At 41.9% G+C, this 22,777-nt stretch overlaps 1 protein-coding gene across 5 annotated transcripts in view; it reads left to right on the top strand.

The window, feature by feature from the left end:
- Positions 1 to 22,777, top strand: part of pak5 (p21 (RAC1) activated kinase 5) — a 173,785-nt gene that overhangs the window by 38,862 nt on the left and 112,146 nt on the right. Inside the window, exon 1 of one of the 5 annotated variants that reach the window (XM_062957631.1) lies at positions 13,963 to 17,188. The exons of the other annotated variants lie outside the window; for them this stretch is intronic. The gene's annotated coding sequence lies outside the window, so the exon portion shown is untranslated. Of the gene's footprint in view, positions 1 to 13,962; positions 17,189 to 22,777 lie in introns of those variants that run through there. 5 annotated transcript variants of the gene reach the window in all.

Below are 22,777 nucleotides of genomic sequence, written 5' to 3'. Positions count from 1 at the left end.
ATATCCTGTGTGCTTAGGTTGGGAACTACAGCCCTAGTATGAAGAAATAGAGAATCCCCAAGCATGTCAAACGGTTGAGGCTTAGTGAAATAAATTTATGCCACTATAAATCAGGTGTTCAATGGCCTTTAAACGCACGCAGTATTGAACTCCGTGGAACTAATGCTCCGGTATGGGCAATCCAAAGCCTTACAATCTTAAATCAATAACATTTGTTTAAAGACGAACAACGGAATTATTCTCCTTTATTCCACTGGGAAATAGATCTCAGAAAAGATGCTTTGGATGAGCTTTTTAAAATCCATAGAAAGAATAAGATGTGATTTTCCTCCTGTCTGAAAATAAAAGGAACAGATAATGTATTTAAGCTGCATTTCTAAATATACTTACCCGTACTTCGCCCTGGTGGCGAAGTGCGTTAAAGCACTGAGCTGGAGACCAAAAGGTCCCAGGTTCAATCCCCGGGAGTGGCGTGAGTGGCCGCTGTTAGCTCCAGCTTCTGCCAACCTAGCAGTTCGAAAACATGCCAATGTGAGTGGATCAATAGATACCACTCCGGCGGGAAGGTAACGGCGCTCCATGCAGTCATTCCACATGACATTGGAGATGTCTACGGACAATGCTGGCTCTTCAGCTTAGAAATGGAGATGAGCACCAACCCCCAGAGTCAGACATGACTGGACTTAATGTCAGGGGAAAACTTTGCCTTTTACTAGACTTGGCTGTGGTGTAAAACAAAGGCACAGATTTTACAGTTGAATCCGTTTATGGTATTTATAGAAAGAGCTGTTGTTTTCTCTATGGCTGTATAAAGGAAACAAAACATTAAAAACCCCTGTTGTTTAGTCACGTTTTCCTCTCTTAGCCTAAGAGGAATAGCAATGACAACTCTCCTGATTAAATCTTGCCAAGAACGCCCAATGACAGGATCTTCATAAGTTGAAGATGACTTGAAGGCATATGAGACCCATATAAAGGCAGGGCATCAGTCAACATAGGCCAGTGGCAATGTGCACAAAGTTTCTAGTTCAAATCCAAGTTAAAACAGGAATGAAGAAGGGGGTGTCTTCCAAATTTATTTTCTACTTCAACTCCCACAGTCGCTTCCCATTGGCTATGTTGACCAAGACTGCTGAGAGTTGCAATCCTACAACATCTTGATAGCCCCTTCTTCAGCACCAGTTAAAGCAGCCTCCACAGCTATTAAGTATTAAGTTTGTCAATTAAGAAAAATCGGATAGAAAAGAATCTTTTAAATAGTATACCTTTATCAAAATATACACATTTTTGCACACAAACTCCTCTGAAACATGTTTTTGTATGTGTTTTCAGACCACAGATTCGAGGAAGAATACAATGTGGTACAATTACAGACTTAGTCTCAAAAGTGCAGATTAGGTGGCTTTGCTTTTCAAATGCTAACAGATCAAAAATCTCCATCTGTAGTTTGTGGCAGTGTTTTTTATCAGGACTGTAAAGAAACAAACAGAGCAACAGCAAGCAATAATTGCTTGTGTAGAAGAGCAATGGTAACTACTGAGGATTAAAATATGTGTACACTGAAAATCCCTACCTCCAAATTTATACGAAGTGCACCCCATTCTTGCTGAATATTACAGCAGCAATCATGGCAGAAATCACAACTTTAAAAAATGTTAACAAGCTACATGCAAGCTATCCAGCTTGTTTTCAAAGGGAATTGTGCTACCAAAACTCCTGGTGTAAAAGACTGCATAGCTAACACGTTCATAGACATAACAACCATAACTCAACGCAAAGGCAATATCATTAAATCTCTCTGCATTTATGTCTTGTGACCATTTTTGTCTCTAGAAAGGCTTAAATGACCCCATGTTTGGGTCCTTTAAAATGGTTGCATTTGTCAGTTTCATGGTAACTACTGACCAATTGTATAAAAATCCAAAGTGAAAAGACCGTATTGGGAGAACTGAAAGGGTCCCCATGCCATTCAGTTTCAAGAGTTTCAGTATCTCTCTCTCTCTTGTTGCATTGAAAACAGCATTATTATGTCTCTCTTGTTACAAAAAAAAATAATTTTGCAGAAAACTCCAGACTGCCTTAGGGTTGTAATGCTGTTTTGTATTTGTTTCAGTCCTCTGTTGGTTCAGACTGTAATTCCTTAAAAAAATGGAAATAGTTCTGGTGCAGCTATAATGATAACTGCAGTACAATAATAATTTTTTTTCAAAGAGAACAGATAAATGAAAAGAGATAATCAGGCTTCAAATCTCCCACAATGCACTTGTCAATCAATGTCAAAAGACAATGAAGGGGGAGATGACTCTTGGCGGTACCTTAATAATTCTGATCGGAGGGGAAGAGCTTTTGATTAAATTTATTCAAAGAGGTTTTGCTTTTAGTTTGTTTCTTGCTGTAGGTATGTTTACAGATGTTCCAAAGGTGAGCTGGGGGAAAAACAATTCCAGTGTGGGTTTGCTTCGTCCAGGTTACTGGATGACTTTGTGGACAAAAAAGATAAATTATTAGACATGTACGGGCAAAGCAAGGGAGGGGACAGGATTGTGAAAGGCTTGATCAAAATAAAAAAGGGACTGTGGCTTTTGGTGGCTGTTCAAAATCATTAGAAAGGGGTGATTTTCAAACCCTTGGAATGATCCCTGGAAAACTAGGATCACTTATATAACATATTAGCTGTGCCCGGCCACGCGTTGCTGTGGCGAAGTATGGTGGTATGGGAAATAAAGTATTGAGGAATTGGTGGTAGTTAAGGTAAAGGGTAAAGTTTTTCCCCTGACATTAAGTTCAGTCATGTCTGACTCTGGGGGTTGGTGCTCATCTCCATTTCAAAGCTGAAGAGCCGACGTTGTCCGTAGACTCCTCCAAGGTCATGTGGGATGACTGCATGGAGCGGCGTTACCTTCCTGTCAGAGCAGTACCTATTGATGCACTCACATTTGCATGTTTTCGAACTTCTGGGTTGGCAGAAGCTGGGGCTAACAGTGAGGGCTCACTCTGGTCCCCCAATTCAAATCTGCGGCCTTTCAGTCCAGAAGTTCAGAAGCTCAGCGCTTTAACACGCTGCGCCATTAGGGGATATTATTTCCTAAAGGTTGTGAATATACAATATTTCTGATTTTTTTTTTGTCTTTTGGAGGCAAGTATGAATGGTGCAATTAGGGAAAATCCAGAACATTGGATAAGCGAGTGTTGGATAAGCAAGACTGTACTGTAATTACTACATAGCATTACTGCGCATGGAACTACTTTTTCTGTCAAATTTGTTGTATAATATGATGTTTTGGTGCTTAATTTGTATAACGATTACCTAATTTGATGTTTAATCATCTTCTCCTGAATCCCTTCTTATTATCTAACATATTCACTTATCCTGCCAGCCTGTTTATGTTGGATAAGTGAGAGACTACTGTATATTGATAATCTTATATTATCTGCTTAGAACTGGATTATATGAGGCCCCTTCTTCACAGCTGTATAAATGCACACTGAAGTGGATTATATGGTAGTGTGGAGTCAAGATAATCCAGTGCAAAGCAGATAATATAAGATTATAAATGGATTATATAGCTGTGTGGAAGGGCCTTGAGTCTACACTGCCATATAATCCAGTGCAAATTAGATAATCTGTGGAAGAGGCCTAAGTCTGCCTGTCCCCTGGGCTGAGTTGGTTGCTAGGAGACCAAGTGGGCAGAGATTAGTCCTCTAACTGGCAGCAATTGGATAAAAACAATTATTCCTTTCCCTCTAATTGGGACTTTATTTTTCTTTTCTTTTTGTTGTATCAACCTAGGGGCGTGGATGATGGGTTGTGTTGTCAAATTTTCCCCATGATAGCTCTCCTAGGAGTGAATTCCCCTTCTTGTTGTTTCACCCCCATTCTTAAGTATGAGTTTTTTTGTGAGGCAGAAGTTTGTAACTCGGGGACTTCCTGTATTTCTCTTGGGCTAATGAATTGCATTTATTCTTCATGACATAAGCCAGGGGTCCCCAAACTAAGGGCCGGGGGCCACATGTGACCCATCGAAGCCATTTATCCGGCCCCCGCGACGGCGACAGCTCCCTCCTCCTCCATTAAGGAAGGTGCATGCGGCGCAAGGGAGGAGGGAAAGGCGCACATCTTTCCCACCTCCTCCCTCGCCTGGTGCTCGCCTTCCAAAGCTTTGCTTGTTTAGAATGCTATTTTAATTATTATTTAATTTAATTAATTAATAAGGGGTGCTTTGCTAGTGCTTTTGGTACACAAAGGCAGAAGGGGGTTGGACTAAATGGCCCAAGGGGTCTCTTCCAACCCACTTTATTGTTGTTGTTGTTGTTGTTGTTGTTGTTGTTGACACAAAGACACAGTATAACACAGCAAACAAGATATATATGCTGGATTTTGTATCACAAAATCACAAGTTGAACACTTCCCAACTGTTTAGGACTGTGTGATGGATGATGATGATGATGATGATGATGATGATGATGATGATTAACAACATTGAGCCTGGGTGGCCATCTGTCAGGGGTGCTTTGCTTGTGCTTTTGGTGCACAAAGGCAGAAGAAGGTTGGACTAAATGACCCAAGGGGTTTCTTCCAACCCTCTTTATTATTATTATTATTATTATTATTATTATTATTATTATTATTATTATTATTATTAACATTGAGGCTGGGTGGCCATCTGTCAGGGGTGCTTTGCTTGTGCTTTTAGTGCACAAAGGCAGAAGCGGGTTGGACTAAATGGCCCAAGGGGTCTCTTCCAACCCTCTTTATTATTTTTATTATGATTATGATTAACATTGAGGCTGTATTTGTTCCCGTGTGGTTTTTTTTTTTTACTTCAAAATAAGACATGTGCAGTGTGCATAGGAATTTGTTTATAGTTTTTTTTTTCAACTATAGTCCGGCCCTCCAACGGTTTGAGGGACCGTGAACTGGCCCCCAGTTTAAAAAGTTTGGGGACCCCTGACATAAGCGCACAGCTTACTCTGACTGACTTAGTATTTTTATTGTTTTATATCCTTTAAATGATCCCTGATTGGCTCAAGAGAAATGTTATAGATAGCACATCTACACTGACCTTTAAATGCCGTTTCAAATTGGTATTGAAGGAAGCGGTTTTGCTGTGTAGATATTTATATAGGAAATCCTGGAATCAGTTTCAGACCTGGTTAGTGATGTCACAAACTATGAAGCACTGATGCTTCTTTCTTCCAAGCACTTTTGTGGGAGTTTGTTGTCTGGCCACTACAGATCAAAGGTATATTTGAACTGCATTAAATGGTCAGTGTTGATGGGGCAGGCAAGTAAAAGCTTCCAAAGCAGCTATCAAGCTGGAATATAATGTAGAATTAGTAGATACAAAAGTCTGGGAGTCACCAAAAAGTGTAGGACTAGGAGCTTCCACAGGACAAAGCTAGAGTCTTTTTGGATTTGCAGTAAAAAAAAATTCATTCTAGAATTCCTCATTAAAATTGAGCACTAGTTGTGTTGACTGGAGATACAACAAATTCATACCAAATGCTCTTAAAATAGTCATGTCTCCATAATTGCCACTTGTGCCCTAATATACAAATAAGCATTGTCAGTAGTATCATTAGGGCTGGTGTACTGTGAGGAAGGAAGGCACCCTCTGGCAGCAGGATGCCCAAACAGCCCTGAGTTCTGGGAAATCTGATTCGCCTTCTACTTTGGGCAGACCAGCTGGTGGGCTGCTTTCCCAGAGCAGCCCTGCCAGGAGTTTGCGAGGCACTACTGGTGCTGTATGAGCAGGAGGAAATGCAAGGTGCTTGTCACAGATGGAAGTGTGTACATGGCTGGAGTGACATTTACTGTCTGCTGATTGCCAGTCTGCTACCGAGCACAATTCAAATTGCTGGTTTTCGCCTATTAAGCCCTAAACAGTTCCGGCCCAGCTTACTTATCCGAACGTATCTCTCTCTATGAACCATCTTGGAGGTTAAGATCATCTGAGGAGGGCCTGCTCTCGTCCCACCTCCCTCGCAGGTGCAGTTGGTGGGGATGAGAGACAGGGTCTTTTCAATTGTGACCCCTCAGTTGTCAAACTTCCTCCTTAATGACATCAGATCAGCCCCCTCTCTCCTGACCTTCAGAAAAAAAATGAAAACGTGGATGTGAAACCAAGCTTTTGGATAATATATCAGTGCAGTATGTGAATGTGGAATGGTGCAATAACAACTGGAATGGCCTGGACTGCAACATTGGATTATGTAATTTTAATAATTTTAATTGTTGAAATGTTTAATGTATATGTTTTATTTGCTGAATGGGACATGAGAGAAGCCTTCCACAGGATGGTAAAACATCAAAGATCCAAGCGTCCCCTGAGCAACATCCTTGCAGAATACCAATTCTCTAACACCAGAAGTGATTTTTAGTTTCTCAAGTCGCTCCTGACATGAAAAAAAATGCTGAATATGTGCTGTATGGCATCGAATTGTGCCTTTATGTGTGCCACTCTGAGTCCCCGTCGGGATGAGAAGGGCAGGATATAAATATGGCAAATAAATAAATGAATAAGTCCCCTTCAGTTCCCACTGTTGTTCCAACAGCAGATCTCCCCTCCTGGCAGATTTCATTTGAAAAACAGACTAGCATTGGGGTAGTTCCAGGGCTGTGGAGGCACCAGTTGAGTGGAACTAGGCCTATTAGGGAGAGAGAAGAAAGGAGAGGGGAAGGAAAGGGAGGACTACACTCTCTTGCCCCTGGAGCGGGTGGCGGGCCCAAATGGGTGCTGCCTCTGGGTGAGACTGCGACTTTAGTTTCACTCCCTCTGATGGTGTCATCTAGTATGATTCGCATCCCCTGTACTCAACCCTGCCCCTTGGACATCACTGGACCAACTGGCAGGACCAATAGACAGTGGTGACTTTTGATTGTAATTCATTTTCAACTAAACCTTGTTATCTATCCTATTCCCTATCTATTGAATCAGTGACCGAGATAATAAATGCACTCATTTAAAGAGGTCAGATAGGTGCCAATTGTAAAAGAACAATGTTCCCGACAATGTTCCCACTAAATTGAACTAGTTGAAGAAGTCCAGACAAGATGCCATCTCCTTTATTCTATCACTCCTGTTAGCCTTGTTTCACTTATCACTTGTCATGGCTAAAAGACTATATGTAGTCAACAAATGAGTCAAAAGAACCAGACAGGGTGCTGAATTCCAGACTTTTGTTTTATCCAATAGCAACTAGCACTTCCCATTTATTGTGGGGAGAAAATTAAATGAGCCTCCTTGCTTGGCAATTCATTAGGTCTGGCTTTGATGGTGGGGGAGGGGTTATTTCTAATTTATAAATCTGTAAGCAAAAATGGACACCTAGGAGATAAAAACTATAATCTTTTTCTAATAAGTTTCCTAATGTTTTCTTGTAATCTCATTTTTGAGCATTTACTGGTGTGTTTGCGCACAAGCATGCATGCGTGCGTGAGCAAAAGATGAGGGGGGGGAAGAGAGTGTATATCAAAGGTATTTCTGCATCTGAAGCCCCAGGAAGTAGCTTCACAGGAAATTAAACTTGTGCTCCATCGTAAGAATGGCTCATTACAGGCAGGCACATTTGATAACTCTTCCCCCAAATGCCTATCATTCTGGAGAGCAGCAAGCTCTGATTCACTAGGAATGCTCGAGCATGGCTTTTATGATTAGAGATTGGTGCACACATGCAATTATGTAATATTGTTCCAAAAATGCCAGATATATTTCTGATAAGGAAACAAATTACATCGTAGCCAAGATAGCCAGAAATGAAAATGGGAAACATTTATCTCCTTAATCTCTCCAAGATTACATTTCTCCCTTGCATCACATGTTACTATCAGTTTGGCTGTTTCATTCCATGCATGTCTGCTCAGAGGTACAATCATGTTAAATGTAACTTATCCCCAAATTAATATGTATTGGGTTGTAACCCCAGGATACATGACACATCACACTGCAGGCAGTCACCAAGTTGTGAAGAAAACAGGTTTAGTAGGTTTGTTCTTAAGTTGAATTGGTATGTAAGTCGGAACAGGTAATATACATGTATGTATATGCATATATATTTTTGGATAGCATAGGGAAGGATTAACACCTCTGTGGTGTTTGTTTTGCTATCTGTGCCTCTGTTCAGAAGATTTCACTTCATTTTCTGTCTCTGCAATAATGACATTTTGAAAAAATTAGCTTGATGTGGAAACAAGAATTGATGGTAAATCTTCAGTGGAAACACCTTTTTCCCCATAATAACACTTCCAGGAGTGAATTTCCCTTTCTAGGGGCAGATTTCTCTCACTTTCTGTTGTCTCATCCCCATTCTTAACTATCAGTCATTTGTAAGTTAGATGTTTGTAATTCGGGGACTACTTGTATATGTATTCATTGTATATACAGAAGATAGGTTTGAATGTGTTTACAAAGCAGGGGGAAAGGAGATAGCACCCTAGGTAGGTCTCACAATATATTACTTTCTCGCTGTCCATGAAGTATAAACATGGTTTTATCAATATTTTAAAAATATTGATAAAACTGATGCTGAGCCAGAACTTTTCACTGTCTTTGTAGAATATTTTCAGCAGCACTAAGAAACAGCTCTCCTCCCCGACTCCCTTCTTTCATGATTTTTGGCAGCACCTATGAAAATGTGCACCTGTTATTTGCACTCTCTTCTTGCCCTTCTTTCTCTTCTTTTCTCTTCTTCTTTAACCCAAGCAGGGCTAGCTCTGCCATTGGTGAACGAGGCACCTACTTTAGGTAGCCAGTTTGGGGTGCCACGAATGAGCATCAAATGGTTAGTTATGCAATTTGCTAAAAGGTAATGGTTTCCCCTTGACATTAAATCTAGTTGTGTCTGACTCTAAGGGTTAGTGCTCATCTCCATTTTTAAGCCGAAGAGCCAGCGTTGTCCATAGACGCCTCCTAGGTCATGTGGCCAGCATAACTGCATGGAGTGCTGTTACCTTCTCGCCAAAGTGGTACCGATTGATCTACTCACATTTGCGTGTTTTTGAACTGCTAGGTTGGCAGAAGCTGGGGCGAACAATGGGAGCTCACCCTGTTCCCCTGATTTGAACCGCTGACCTTCCCATCAGCATGTTCCGCAGCTTAGCTGTTTAACCCGCTGCGCTAATGTGGTCCCTTGCAATTTGATATTCTTGTAATATGTTTTTTAAACTACAGCTATGGGGAAAGTGGTTCTTGGGATGTTCTGTTTCATATGCTGAAAAAAAATTCCTAGATTTGGATGCTATAGACTTCGACCTGACTGGTGATACCATTTGCTCAGGGGATAAAACATTATTCAGATATTGGAAAGTGATGTCCCAAAAGGGTCAGGCCAATTTATTACAACTTTCCTGTGTCTCACAGTAGCTAAGGAGATGCTGACATGTCAAATTGCTCAGGACACAAGGACAATAGACTTCTCCTGTCTGCTTCCCAACAGATGGTCCTCAGAAACATGCTGCCTAAGTATAGAAGTAGCTTATAGCCTTCATGACTAGAAGGCATTGGAAGTCTTATGTTTTCTGATTTTATGTAATCCTCTTAAAGCTAACTAAGTTAGTGTTCTTTGTCATATTCTGTGGAAGTAGTCAATATAGCAGTGGTCAAATCTATCAAGGTTTATGTGATCTAGATTCCATTTTTTCCAGTGATAAGCTCCTTCCAGTGCACTTCCACATTGGCTCTTGAGAGCTCTTTTTTATACTCGTTTTTCTTCATTGCTTCTCATGACTGTTTTTGATATGCATATTTATATATATTGACAAAAAATTGCCTTTATGTATTTTGGGGTCTATGCCTCCACTCAGTTTGAGGATGCGTGTGCATGTTTTGGGATGCTATTTTTATTATTCTGGCTTTGCAAACTTGGAAATACGTTGATTTCTAATAAAAATTTGTTTAATCCTACGTAAATTTACAATTAAATCCAGAAGACCGTTTTCTTTATTAGTAGGTAGAAATGTATGTATGATCTTTAGCATTTGCCTTTTGAAAAACAATACATCCTCAAGAACTCATGTAATGAAACAAAACTCTGAGATGTTTAGATCTTAAGATTGTTTTAGAAGGGAGCTTTCTCTTGGAAAACTTCCAGAACTTTTATGGGCAACAGTATGACAGTTCTCTCTAGAAGATTACCATAGAGGGTGAGACACTAGCATGGCTGTTGGCTATCTGTAATACCTCTCTTCTACAAACTCTGCCAACAATTGGCTGAAAGATTTAATTAAGCTGAAATGAGGAATTAGGCATTCAGCTGTCCTGGTAATGAGTTCTTTGGCTACTAAAGACCTTGCAAAACACTTTAAAATAGCAAACCAAGTGAAAACATTTATGTGCATATTTACTCAGCTTTTCTAGCTCCATTAGTGCATCCAATTCTTAATCAACACTATGCTGCTTCTCCAGGTCTATTTTGTGAGCTATATTTCTATTTTACCTGAACATTGAGTGCCCACCTACATCCCAAATGAAGAAACCTATCACTTAAAAAGGAATGAATTGAGAAAGTAGAATAGCATCATATTTGCATGTGCTAATTCACAGGTACGTATGCAAAAATAGTTGCTCCAGTTTAAATAGAAATGCATTAAGGGAAGGTGTGCCCAGTAGCCAACTGCTGATGAGCAACTTCGAGTATCTTAGCAATCTTTCTTTACAGCCTTTCAAATCAGCAACATCTTCTAAAAATTAATTATTTTAAAATAAAATAATATCAGTATGAAATACAAGTGATACTGAGAAAAATAGATACAACAAAAGAAAAATTGTATAAATGTTAGTAATCTAAACCAAAATCATGTATTTGTTCTTTATTGAAATCTAACAGTTATGTATATTTATTTATTTTATTTATTTACAGTATTTATATTCCGCCCTTCTCACCCCGAAGGGGACTCAGGGCGGATCACATTATAACACACAAAGGGCAAACATTCAATGCCCATAAACACATCAAACAGAGACTGAGAGACACACACAGAGGCAAGTTAACGTTCTTCTGAGGGGATGTTCGATTCTGGCCACAGGGGGGAGCAGCTGCTTCATCATCCACACTGACGGCACTTCCTCATTCCAGGTCGTAAATTAGTTAATCTTGCCTCCCCACTTTAGTGGTACCTTATCTCCTACTTGATAGATGCAACTATCTTTCGGGTTGCTAGGTCAGCAACGAGCAGGGGCTATTTTTTATTTTTAATTGACGGGTGCTCACCCCGCCACGGGCTGGCCTCGAACTCATGACCTCATGGTCAGAGTGATTTAAGGCAGCTGCTCAACAGCTGCGCCACAGCCCGGCCCCATTTATTAATTTATATTTATTAAGTAGTTAGCAAACTTTAGCGCACTTCTGTTAGCATTAAATGTATCACTTTGGCTCTTAAATGTAAATACATCTATTACTCTAGTAAATATTGGAGCCAGGTTTAGCACAGCTGTGCTGCTGAAAACTCCTGCCAATCAAAAGGTCGGCAGTTCAAGCCCGGATCGGGGTTGAGCACCTGCCATTAGTCCCAGTCACCTGTCTACGTAGCAGGTTGAAAGCAGAAATGCAAGTAGATAAATAGGGACCACTTTTAGCGGGGAGGTAATAAAGGCGCCCTTAAGGACATCGATAGGAGGAAGCTCCTCGGCATGGAAGATGGAGCAACAGCACCCCCCCCCCCCCCATGGTCACAGTCAAGCATAGCCTCCAACATGCCAGAAATAAGATGGGAAAAACTGCCTTTATCTCTGTTGTGTTGTTTGTCCTTGTTAATCATATAATTGTATAATTGGCATTGAATGTTTGCCGTATGTGTGTTCTATGAGCCGCTCTGAATCCCCTTCGGGGTGAGAAGGGCAGGGAATAAATCCTGTAAGTAAATAAATACATAGTAAATGTATCTTTTGTTCTTGCTCTTTACATCAATCTATCCTATTATCATAACATCAGCTGTGCCACCTCATCTACAAAAGAGAATTTTATTCTTCCCTTCATTTTTGGTCCCTTCCACACAACAATATAATCCAGATTATCAAATCAGATAATCACTATTATCTACTTTGAACTGGATTATATGAGTCGACATTGCCAGACAATCCAATCCAAAGCAGATAATCTGGATTATATATGACAGTGTAAAAGGGGCCTCTGTTATAAACATTTTAAATGTAATTTAATGTTATTTGGCTTTCCTTTTTCTTCTGTCAAAGTTACTTTACCTCACTCTTAATTTTATATCCATTTATATTTAATTTACATTAAATTCACATTGATCAAGTAACATATTAAGCCAGGGAAATCAATCCCTTCTTTCTCAATCCTCATTTTTGATTTTCTACTGAACTTCCTCACTTGTACCCCTTGAATCAGCCAACCACATAAAAACCGAGAGGGGCTTTTTTCCATTAAAAAAAGTCCTCACTTATCAGTCTTGCCCTTTTAACCGTCATTTTCCTCTCCTTCCAAAGACTTGATAAGCAATAGAATGTCAAATGTGTTGTCGAAGGCTTTCATGGCCGGGATCACAGAGTTGTTGTATGTTTTCCGGGCTATATGGCCATGTTCTAGAAGTATTCTCTCCTGACGTTTTGCCCACATCTATGGCAGGCATCCTCAGAGGTTGTGAGGTATGGAGAAACTAAGCAAGGAAGGTTTATATATATCTGTGGGAAGTCCAGGGTGAGGGAAGAACTCTTGTCATATGTTCTTTCCATGTCCTCCCCCAATACATTTCACCTTTATGTGTTCGTAATTTTGTTTTTCCTATTCACCTTTTCACAGATGTAATTATTGCTCTCTCAAGATAAATCTCCACCATCTTCTTGATTTGGTTGCCAGCATCCTTGTTCCTCTAACTTTTCTGATTGTATCCTTCAAATCCCTCTCCTTGATCATCTTATCCATCAATTTACAATTTATTGTAAAGTTTGAACCAAAGGTTTTCATGCAGTTCATCTGATGTCATTCCTTGACTATCTCTTGCCAAATACTTATGTCGCCTTCATCCTTATTTATCTGCATATTTTTCTTCTTCTTTCCAGTAAGTAAAAATAATTCACTTTTTGCCTCTGCAATGGTCCTCCTAGTACAATGTAGCAATATCACAGCCCAATGATTTCCATGCAATTGTTCTCCTAGACACAACAGTCTTCACTTTCACTAAACGGATTTATCTTTATTTATTTGCAACCTAATACCAAAATAGCAGATTTTCCAGTTTTAAAAGGTTAGTTTTGTTTCTTCCAGTTTCTGTGTTTTTTATTCACTTTAGAGCTTTGCCCCCACCTCCCAACCAATTTATAAGACTTTCTGCTTTCAATACAAAACTTTGAAGTTTCTTAGAAATAGTCTAATATCTCACATAAAAATCTGAAAAAATCTGAAATTCAGGCCAGTTCTACACTACACAATCCAGATTAGAAAGAATTGGTTTTGGTGAGCAGTGTCTCTACAACAGGTATGGGCAAACAAAGGCCCTCTTGGCACTTATGTCCAGCCATCAAAATTCCACCTGCCCTCTGGGCATAAGGATTCGGTGCCCCACCGTGTCCTTATGCCAAAAGGGCAAGGGAGGAAGGTATGAGGTAGCTGGGAGCCCTTTGCAGTGCTCTCAGTCACCACGTGCCTTCATTGGGCCTTCTTCCGGCGTCAGGATAAGGCAGGGGCCCCTCCTGATGCCAGGAGAAGACCCCAGGCCAAGAGGCAAGCAATGGGCAAAGCAGCTCTAAAGCCGCCTCGACTGCTCCCTGTCTCCCCTCCCTGTATCAATAAAAGGGGCGACTATGTACTGATGTCAGGAATAGCTCCTGGACCAAGAAGCAAGCAGTGGGTGAAGAGGTTCTAAAGTCACCTCGCCTGACACCTCCCTCTCCCGGCATCAGGATGAGGCGGGGCCCCATCCTGATGCCAGGAGGAGGCCCTGGGCCAAGAGGCAAGAGGCGGATGAAGGGGCCCTAAAGCTGCTTCACCCGCTGCCTCCCTCTTCCCTCTCCTCTCAGGATAAAGCAAGGCCCCGTCCTGATGTTGGGAGAAGTCCCTGAGCCAAGAGGCAAGCGGCAGGCAAAGTGGTTCCAAAGATGCCTCGTCCGCTGCCTGCCCTTCCCTTCTCCTGTCATTAGAACAAGGTGAGGCCTTGTCCTGACACTGGCACAAGGGAGAGGCAGGCGGGGTCTGAGGGACCTGCAAAGCCCCAGCCTCCTCCCAGCATAACAATGGGGTGAGCAGCCCCATCCTTATGTTGGGAGGAAAGCCTGAGGGAGATCTGTCCCTGACCCCAGCCAGCACCACCCTCTTTTGGACTCACTCCAGCTTGACCTCCTCCGTGGCCTGCCCTGCCCTCAGCCCCACCTCCTCCTGGGCCCATCCCACCCTCCCTCCTGGCCAGCCCGCAATGTGGCCCAGGGAAAAAATGTTTGCCCATGCAAGCTCTACACAAACACTCCAGGAACCAGTTTGAGACAGTGATGGTTACCACAGTATCCGCTAAATATGAGTCAAACCAAATCCACTATCTGCAGCTAGACACTCACTGGAAAATGTCAGTTTTCTTTGATGCTCATATAATTCTCCATTCAGAATCAGCACTGAACCACAGCTGGGCCCAGGAAATTAGAACAAAAGGGTGGAAAGCGAGAGTGAGAGAAATGATGTGGTTTCCTGTCCTGGGGAAGTAATTGTTTATCTTCCAGAAAACTGTCTTTTCGCTTTTTAAAAAGTGCTTCAGTGTTAGGGGTCTCCTGAGAAGCATTTCACATGTTCCGGTCCCAGATTCAAGCCCTGCATGGAATATACTCTTGATTGACTACAGCATATTTTTTGGCCTTGTTCCAAACTTTCTAGTGAGTTTTTTTTAGTGCCCTGTTTCTGGCTTGATGTGTGCTGCACTGCGTATTGGGGTGTGTCTTTTATGGACACTTTGCTCTTGAGTTGGCTTCAAACTGCATTGTAGTGTGTGTGTAGAAACACCTTCACCATTTATATAACCCAGATATGGGCAAACTTCGGCCTTCCAGGTGTTTTGGACTGTAGCTCCCACAACTCCTAACAGCCAGTAAGATGGTTGGGATTTTTGGGAGCTGAAGTCCAAAATACCTGGAGCACCAAAGATTGCAAATGTCTAATATATCCACTGAGTCAAATTTCCCTTTTCAGCCATTAGTTCCCAACAATGTTAATGAAGGAATAATTGAAAAAGAAAGTGCAAAGGTGACTTAATGTCCATTAAGCTTTTTTTGCAGCATGATAACTTGATGGCTTTTGCCTCTTAGTTTCCTCTCACTTCACTCCCAATCAACTGTAATACTTCCCAAGAGTCTAATGAGGTTTGCAAACACATGTGGGTGATCTTTATTCTCCCTTTAATCCAGAGAGAAAACCATCAGCAGAAATGTGTTTCCAATCAGTAATCATTGCTGTCATGCCCTCTTTCTTAGAGCTTGGATAAAAGGGTCTCAGCTGACCACAGCTGCACCTGGAAGTCAAACCAGCAACATCTTCAGAGAACTGGTTGATCCCACAGATTATGTTACATTTTGCAGAATTTTAGCCAACAGTGGAATGTTGGTTTCAAACTCAAAAAGTCATCTTATTGACTTCTCTGCTGGTACTGCCAGGCTATGAGAGTAAACTTCATATAGAGTAAGCAAACCAAGCAACAACAGCAAAATGCTGACATCCAGGGCCGGCCCAAGGAATTTTTCAAGTGTAAGCGAAACAGGATTTTGGTGCCCCCCCCCCCCCCCCAAAAAATAAACCAATCACCGAGAAATAAAAGGTAGAAGGTAGAGGTGAATAGAATGGATAAAAGAGTTTACCTTACAACCAGAAGTTTATTAACAACATTATGTTCATATAGTAACATTACATAGAATTAACACCAATCTTGCTCAACAACAGCCCCTTTTAAACTGCCATATAAAATCCACATTATTTGCTTTGAACTGGATTATATGGCAGTGTGGATTCATATAAAATAATATGGATTATCTGCTTTTATAATCTGGATTATATGGCAGTGCAAAAAGGGCCTTAGTCCCCAAAAAAGCACGTAATACATTTGGCTTAGGGTCTCCATTGGTCAGAAACCATTTGAAGGCACACAACAACAGTAAAGGCATCAGATCCTCTCTAGTCTTGGAAGCTAAGCAGGGTGAACCTGATTTGTACTTGGATAGGTGACCAACAATACCTACCAGGTCCTGTAGGCTATATTCCTGAGCTATGAAATGGCAAAAACACCTCTGAGAACTCCTTGTCCATGAAAACCCTATGACATTCATGGGGTCACCACAAATCAACAGGTGACTTGAAGGTACATCAGTAGATGCTGCGATTTGTTTCTCTGTGTGGATACCAAAATCCATGGATGCTCATGTCCAATTGTTTGTTCTTTCGATTTTTTTTAAGTATTTGGTGGAGAAGGAAATGTTTTCAAGCTTGACTCTGTGGACACAGAATCCATGGCTACAAAGAGCCAAGTGTACACAAGTTACGACCTCTCAGCCAACCTGAGGGCCCTTCCAGTCAGGCCCTATATCCCAGGATCTGATCCCATGTTTTCCGTTTATCCCAGATTATCTGACAGTGCAGATTTATATAATCCAGTTTAAAGCAGAAAACCTGGAATCAGATCCTGGGATATAATAATAATACACTTTATTTATATTCTGACCTTCTCCCCTATGGGACTCAGAGTGGAATGGCAAACATTCAATGCCTTTACAGTCATATAGGGCCTGTCTGGAAGGGCCCTAAATTGTTCAACATGCAATTATAGTCTGGAGAAAAAGAAAAGGATTGCCCCATGTGTGCTTTTCAAGACGAGACTCGCATGGTTAGAACTCTTCTCTAAATAATTTAGCCAAACTCTAATTTTTGACTTCAGCTCCCAGAATCCCTGATCATTGGCCAAAGCAGATGAGGCTTCTGGGAATTGAAGTCCAAAACATATGGAAGACTAGAGTCTGGGAATCGCTGAGTACCCATCTACACCACCATATAGTCCATCGTATCTGTGTTGAACTGAATTATTATGGCAGGGTAGACTCCTATAATCCAGTTCAAAGTAATTCAAACGCATTTAAAGACCTACCTGTGCAATTTAGTTTATGGAGAGGAAGAGGATTAGTATTCTTTGCACCACTGGTTCTCAACCTGTGGGTCCCCAGGTGTTTTGGCCTGCAACTCCTGCTATCTTTACATGGTGCTTGAGGTAAGTTTTTTTTTTAATTACTTGATATGTTAATTGGGTTTTTTATATGGGGATATGATGTTTTAACTGATACATGTATTGCTGCCTGATGTATTTGTATGAATTTTATATATTGTATGCCTCTTTGAATCCCACCTACGGGAGAAAGGCGGGATAGACATGAATTAATACAGTAGAATCTCACTTATCCAAGCTAAACGGGCCGGCAGAAGCTTGGATAAGTAAATATCTTGGATAATAAGGAGGCATTAAGGAAAAGCCTATTAAACATCAAAATAGGTTATGATTTTACAAATTAAGCACCAAAACATCATGTTGTACAACACATTTGATGGAAAAAGTAGTTCAATACGCAGTCATGTTATATTGTAATTACTGTATTTAGGAATTTAGCACCAAAATATCACGATGTATTGAAAATATTGACTACAAAAATGGCTTGGATAATCCAGAGGCTTGGATAAGCAAGGCTTGGATAAGTGCGACTCTACTGTAATAATAATAATAATAATAATAATAATAATAATAATAATAATAATAATAATAATAATGGCGCACCCCTAGTCAGAATGAAGACAGACACACGTCAAGGGCAACACAGCAAACGCTTCAACGCAGCCCAAGGCAAAAACAGTCCTTTTTCCTCACTCTTTTCTTGTTTTAATATTATTTTCCCCTGAACTCTTTAAGGCAGGCCTGGGCAAACTTTAGGGCAGGCCTGGCCCTGCAGGTGTAGGCCTAGGCAAACTTGGGCCCTCCAGGTGTTTTGGACTTCAACTCCCACAATTCCTAACAGCCTGCCGGCTGTTAGGAATTCTGAGAGTTGAAGTCCAAAACACCTGGAGGGCCCAAGTTTGCCCAGGCCTACTTTTAGGGCTTTTGTCCCTTTCACGACATTTCCAACAGAGTTTATATTATAGGGGAGACCGGAAAGTTTCCCACTTTGACGACAAGATCAAGGAAAGCGTTTTCCCTCCTCCTCCTCCCGCTCCCTCAGGCCCTGTTTCCCCAACTGGCCCCCTTGGGCTCTTCTTACCTGAGGATGGGAAGCTGAAGGAAGACAAGGGTCTTTCTCTCTCTCTCTTTTCCTCTTCCGTCCGCCTTGTGAGAGGAGAGCGGCGGCGGCTCCAAGCTTCTCCTGCCTGCCTTTCCTTGCCTGAAAAGCTCCGTCTTCTGCGGCCGCATCCAGGAACTAATGGAGAATTGGGCGATCTCTGCTGTGTGCACGCGCACAGCAGAGATCGCCCAATTCTCCATTAGTTCCTGGACGCGGCCGCAGACCGCCCTGGCGATCTGCGGCCGCGTCCAGGAAGTAAGGGAGAATTGGGCGATCTCTGCTGTGCGCGTGCACACAGCAGAGATCGCCCAATTCTCCATTAGTTCCTGGACGCGGCCGCAGACCGCCCTGGCGATCTGCGGCCGCGTCCAGGAAGTAAGGGAGAATTGGGCGATCTCTGCTGTGCGCGTGCACACAGCAGAGATCGCCCAATTCTCCATTAGTTCCTGGACGCGGCCGCAGACCGCCCTGGCGATCTGCGCCTGCGTCCCGGAACTAAGGGAGAATTGGGCAATCTCTGCTGTGCGCGTGCGCACAGCTCAGATCGCCCAATTCTCCCTTAGTTCCTGGACGCGGCCGCAGACCGCCCTGGCGATCTGCGGCCGCGTCCAGGAACTAAGGGAGAATTGGGCGATCTCTGCTGTGGCGCTACGGGCTGCTGTCGATGCCTCGACAGCGCCCCTAGCGCCCAGCGCCCGAGGCCGCCGCTTCAGCAGCCTCATATATTCAACCGGCCCTGCTGACATCTCCACGTCAATGCCCCTGGAATTATTTTTAAGGTGGATAGTTCAAGATTGATAAGTACCTTGTTCTTAACTTTGCAGAAAATTGCAGGCCGAGAGCAATTTTCCATTATCAGCAAAACAACCCTAAATAGAAGATCCTTACAAGCAAAATGTACACATACTAAGAAGTGCCCTCCATGTGTTCAGAGTTGCATGCTTTCTAAGTAAATGTGCATCGCATGGATTGCAGGCAGTCTTTATTGTTCCTAGGGGAGAAGCTTAGTGATGGTTTCTGTCTTGTTATTTCTTAGAGCTTGATTATTTAATATGATTCTAATTGATCCTTCTGAGGAGGGTTATTGTATGTTTTCCAGGCTGTATGGCCATGTTCTGGAAGTATTCTCTCTTGACGTTTCACCCACATCTATAGCAGGCATCCTCAGAGGACTCTGAGGATGCCTGCTATAGATGTGGGCGAAACGTCAGGAGAGAATACTTCTAGAACATGGCCATACAGCCTGGAAAACATACAATAACCCTGTGATCCCGGCCATGAAAGCCTTCGGGAACACCTTGTGAGGAGGCTGAATTCATGGTGTTATGGGAAGCTTGGGGGCTCAATTCTGCCATATCAAGCACCACATTCACCTCTATTCTGGGGTCCACAGTCAACATGTTAAAAACTGAGAGCATTTATTTGGGAATCAGAAAAGAATACGTTTTTAAATTGAGGAGTTATTTTTGTGAGAAGAGGAAAAACACGTGTTTGCAGTATTGACTTTTGCACCTTTTTGTGTCCCTATATCTTTACTTTGAGAGCTTCTACAGGAATAATATGTGGAAAAAGAGTGATCAACCTTGCACAACACTTCCACTGACCCTGGAACCCCAGGTCTCGGTGGTAGCCAGGAGAGCTTTTGTACAATTAAAACTTGTATGCCAGTTGCGCCCATACCTTGAGAAGCCAGACTTGGCCACAGTGGTCCATGCTCTTATTACATCCCCAATAGACTTCTGCAGTGCACTCTGCATGGGGTTGCCTTTGAAGACTGTTTATTATTATTTATTTATTACAATATTTATATCCTGCCCTTCTCACCCAACAGGGGACTCAGGGAGGCTTACAATAAAACGCATATATAAAAATTATACAGTGCAATATAAATCAGTTAAAAAAATATTAACTTACATCAGTATTCATAAAACACATTATAAAATACAGGTAGGTGTGTTCAATTAAAAAAACTGTCTGTCGATTGAGTTCCAGTGTACATGATAATAATTAACACTGCCAATTATTATTCAAAAGCCTGGCCCCATAACCAAGTTTTAACCTTCCTACGGAAGGATAGGAGGGAGGGAGCCTGCCTGACTTCAATGGGGAGAGCGTTCCATAGGTGGAAGATCCATGTGGTCCAATGGATGGCAGCCAAATTCCTCACTGGAGCGGTGTACAGGGAGCATATAATTCCCCTGTTGCATCAGCTTCACTGGCTGCCAGTCTGCTACTGAGCACAATTCAAAGTGCTGGCTTTAGTCTATAAATCCCTAAATAGTTCTAGCCCAGCTTACCTATCAGAAAGTATTTCCTTCTATGAACCATCTCAGCAGTTAAGATCTTCAGGGGAGGCCCTGCTCTTAGTCCCACCTCTTTTGCAGATGCAATTGGTGGGGATGAGAGACAGGGTCTTCTCAGTGGTGGCCCGTCAGCTGTGGAACTCCCTCCCCAGTGAAATCAGATCAGCTCCCTCCCTCCTGACCTTCAGAAAGAAACTAAAAATGTGGCTGTGGGACCAAGCCTTCAGACAGTAAATTCACGGCAATAGTGATACGGAATAAGTGCAATTATAACTGGAACGGCTCCTGAATTATGATTTTGGATTATGTGGTTTTAATAATTGGTTTTAATGCTTAGGTGTTTATAATTTTATGGTTTTAACATATGTTTATTTTATTGTATGTTTTGTATATGTGCCATTGAATTATGGCCTACTTATAAGCCACTCTGAGTCTCCTTTGGGGCGAGAAAGGTAGGGTATATAGTAAATAAATAAAATAAATGTGTATTGAGCCATGAGGAAAGGCGTGTAAGAAATAAAATGATTATTATTACTATTGGAGCCTCTGGTGGCGCAGCAGATTAAACCACTAAACTGTTAAACTTGCTGACCAAAAGGACAGCCGTTCGAATCTAGGGAGCAGGGTGAGCTCCCACTGTTAGGCCCAGCTGCTGCCAACCTAGCAGTTCGAAAACAAGCAAATGTGAGTAGATCAATAGGTACCACTCCCGCAGGAAGGTAACAACGCTCTCTGCAGTCATGCCAGCTACATGATCTTGGAGGCATCTACGGACAATGCCGGCTCTTCGGCTTAGAAATTGAGATGAGCACCAACCTCCAGAGTTGGACACAACTAGACTTAACGTCAGGGGAAAATCTTTACCTTTACCTATTTATTATTATTATTATTATTATTATTATTATTATTATTATTATTATTATTATTATTTTATTATGACACAGCAAACAAGATAGATATGCTGGATTTCGTATCACAAAATCACAAGTCGAACACTTCCCAAGTGTCTAGGACTGTGTGATGTATTTTCGGATGATGCGCGCAGATCCCAGTAGGGTGGCCTTTTGCAGTTGGCAGATCGTAATTTTGTCAATGTCGATTGTTTCCAAATGCCAGCTGAGATCTTTTGGCATGTCACCCAATATGCCGATCACCACCGGGACCACCTGTACTGGTTTCTGCCAGAGTCTTTGAAGTTCAATCTTGAGGTCCTGATAGCGGCTGAGTTTTTCCTGTTGTTTTCCGTCAATGCGATTGTCACCTGGGATGGCAACATCAATTATTCAAACCTTTTTCTTTTCCACAACCGTGATGTCTGGTGTGTTGTGTTCCAGAACTTTGTCAACCTGGATTCGGAAGTCCCACAGTATCTTTGCGTGCTCATTTTCCAATACTTTTGCAGGTTTGTGATCCCACCAGTTCTTTGCTGCTGGGAGCTGGTACTTGAGGCATAAGTTCCAATGGATCATTTGGGCCACATAGTTGTGCCTCTGTTTGTAGTCTGTCTGTGCAATTTTCTTACAGCAGCTGAGGATATGATCGATGGTTTCGTCAGCTTCCTTGCACAGTCTGCATTTTGGGTCATCAGCTGATTTTTCGATCTTGGCCTTAATTGCATTTGTTCTGATGGCTTGCTCCTGGACTGCAAGGATAAGGCCTTCTGTCTCCTTCTTCAGGGTCCCATTCGTAAGCCATAGCCAGGTCTTCTCCTTGTCAGCTTTTCGTTCAATTTTGTCAAGGAACTTCCCATGCAATGTTTTGTTGTGCCAGCTGTCAGCTCTAGTTTGTAGTGCGGTTTTCTTGTACTGGTTTTTTGTCTGCTGTGCTTTGAGGAGTTTCTGATTTTTGACTTCAATCAAAGCAGGTTCTTCACTTTGCTTTACATATTCTGCCAGGGCATGTTCTTCTTCTTTGACTGCTTGTTTTACTTGTAAGAGTCCTCTGCCCCCTGATCTTCTAGGCAGATATAGCCAATCAACATCATTGCAAGGGTGCAGTGAATGGCGAATGATCATGAGTTTTCTTGTTTTTTGGTCCAAGTTGTCCAGTTATGTGCAGTTTATGATGCCAGCAGTATATCTTATGACAGTATGGCCTAGGTGTTTATGACCTTGATGGTGTTGCCTCCATTGAGCTTGCTTTTGAGAATTATTATTATTATTATTATTGTTATGTGGGTCACATATGGCTATTCAAACGTTCTGGGCTCTAACTGTCTGGTGTAGCCAA

Source organism: Anolis carolinensis, chromosome 1 (genome assembly GCF_035594765.1).
Source record: "Anolis carolinensis isolate JA03-04 chromosome 1, rAnoCar3.1.pri, whole genome shotgun sequence".
Taxonomy (NCBI): Eukaryota; Metazoa; Chordata; class Lepidosauria; order Squamata; family Dactyloidae; genus Anolis; species Anolis carolinensis.
The sequence above is the reverse complement of the archived record's forward strand: the minus strand, read 5'-3'. Positions and strand labels throughout refer to the sequence as shown.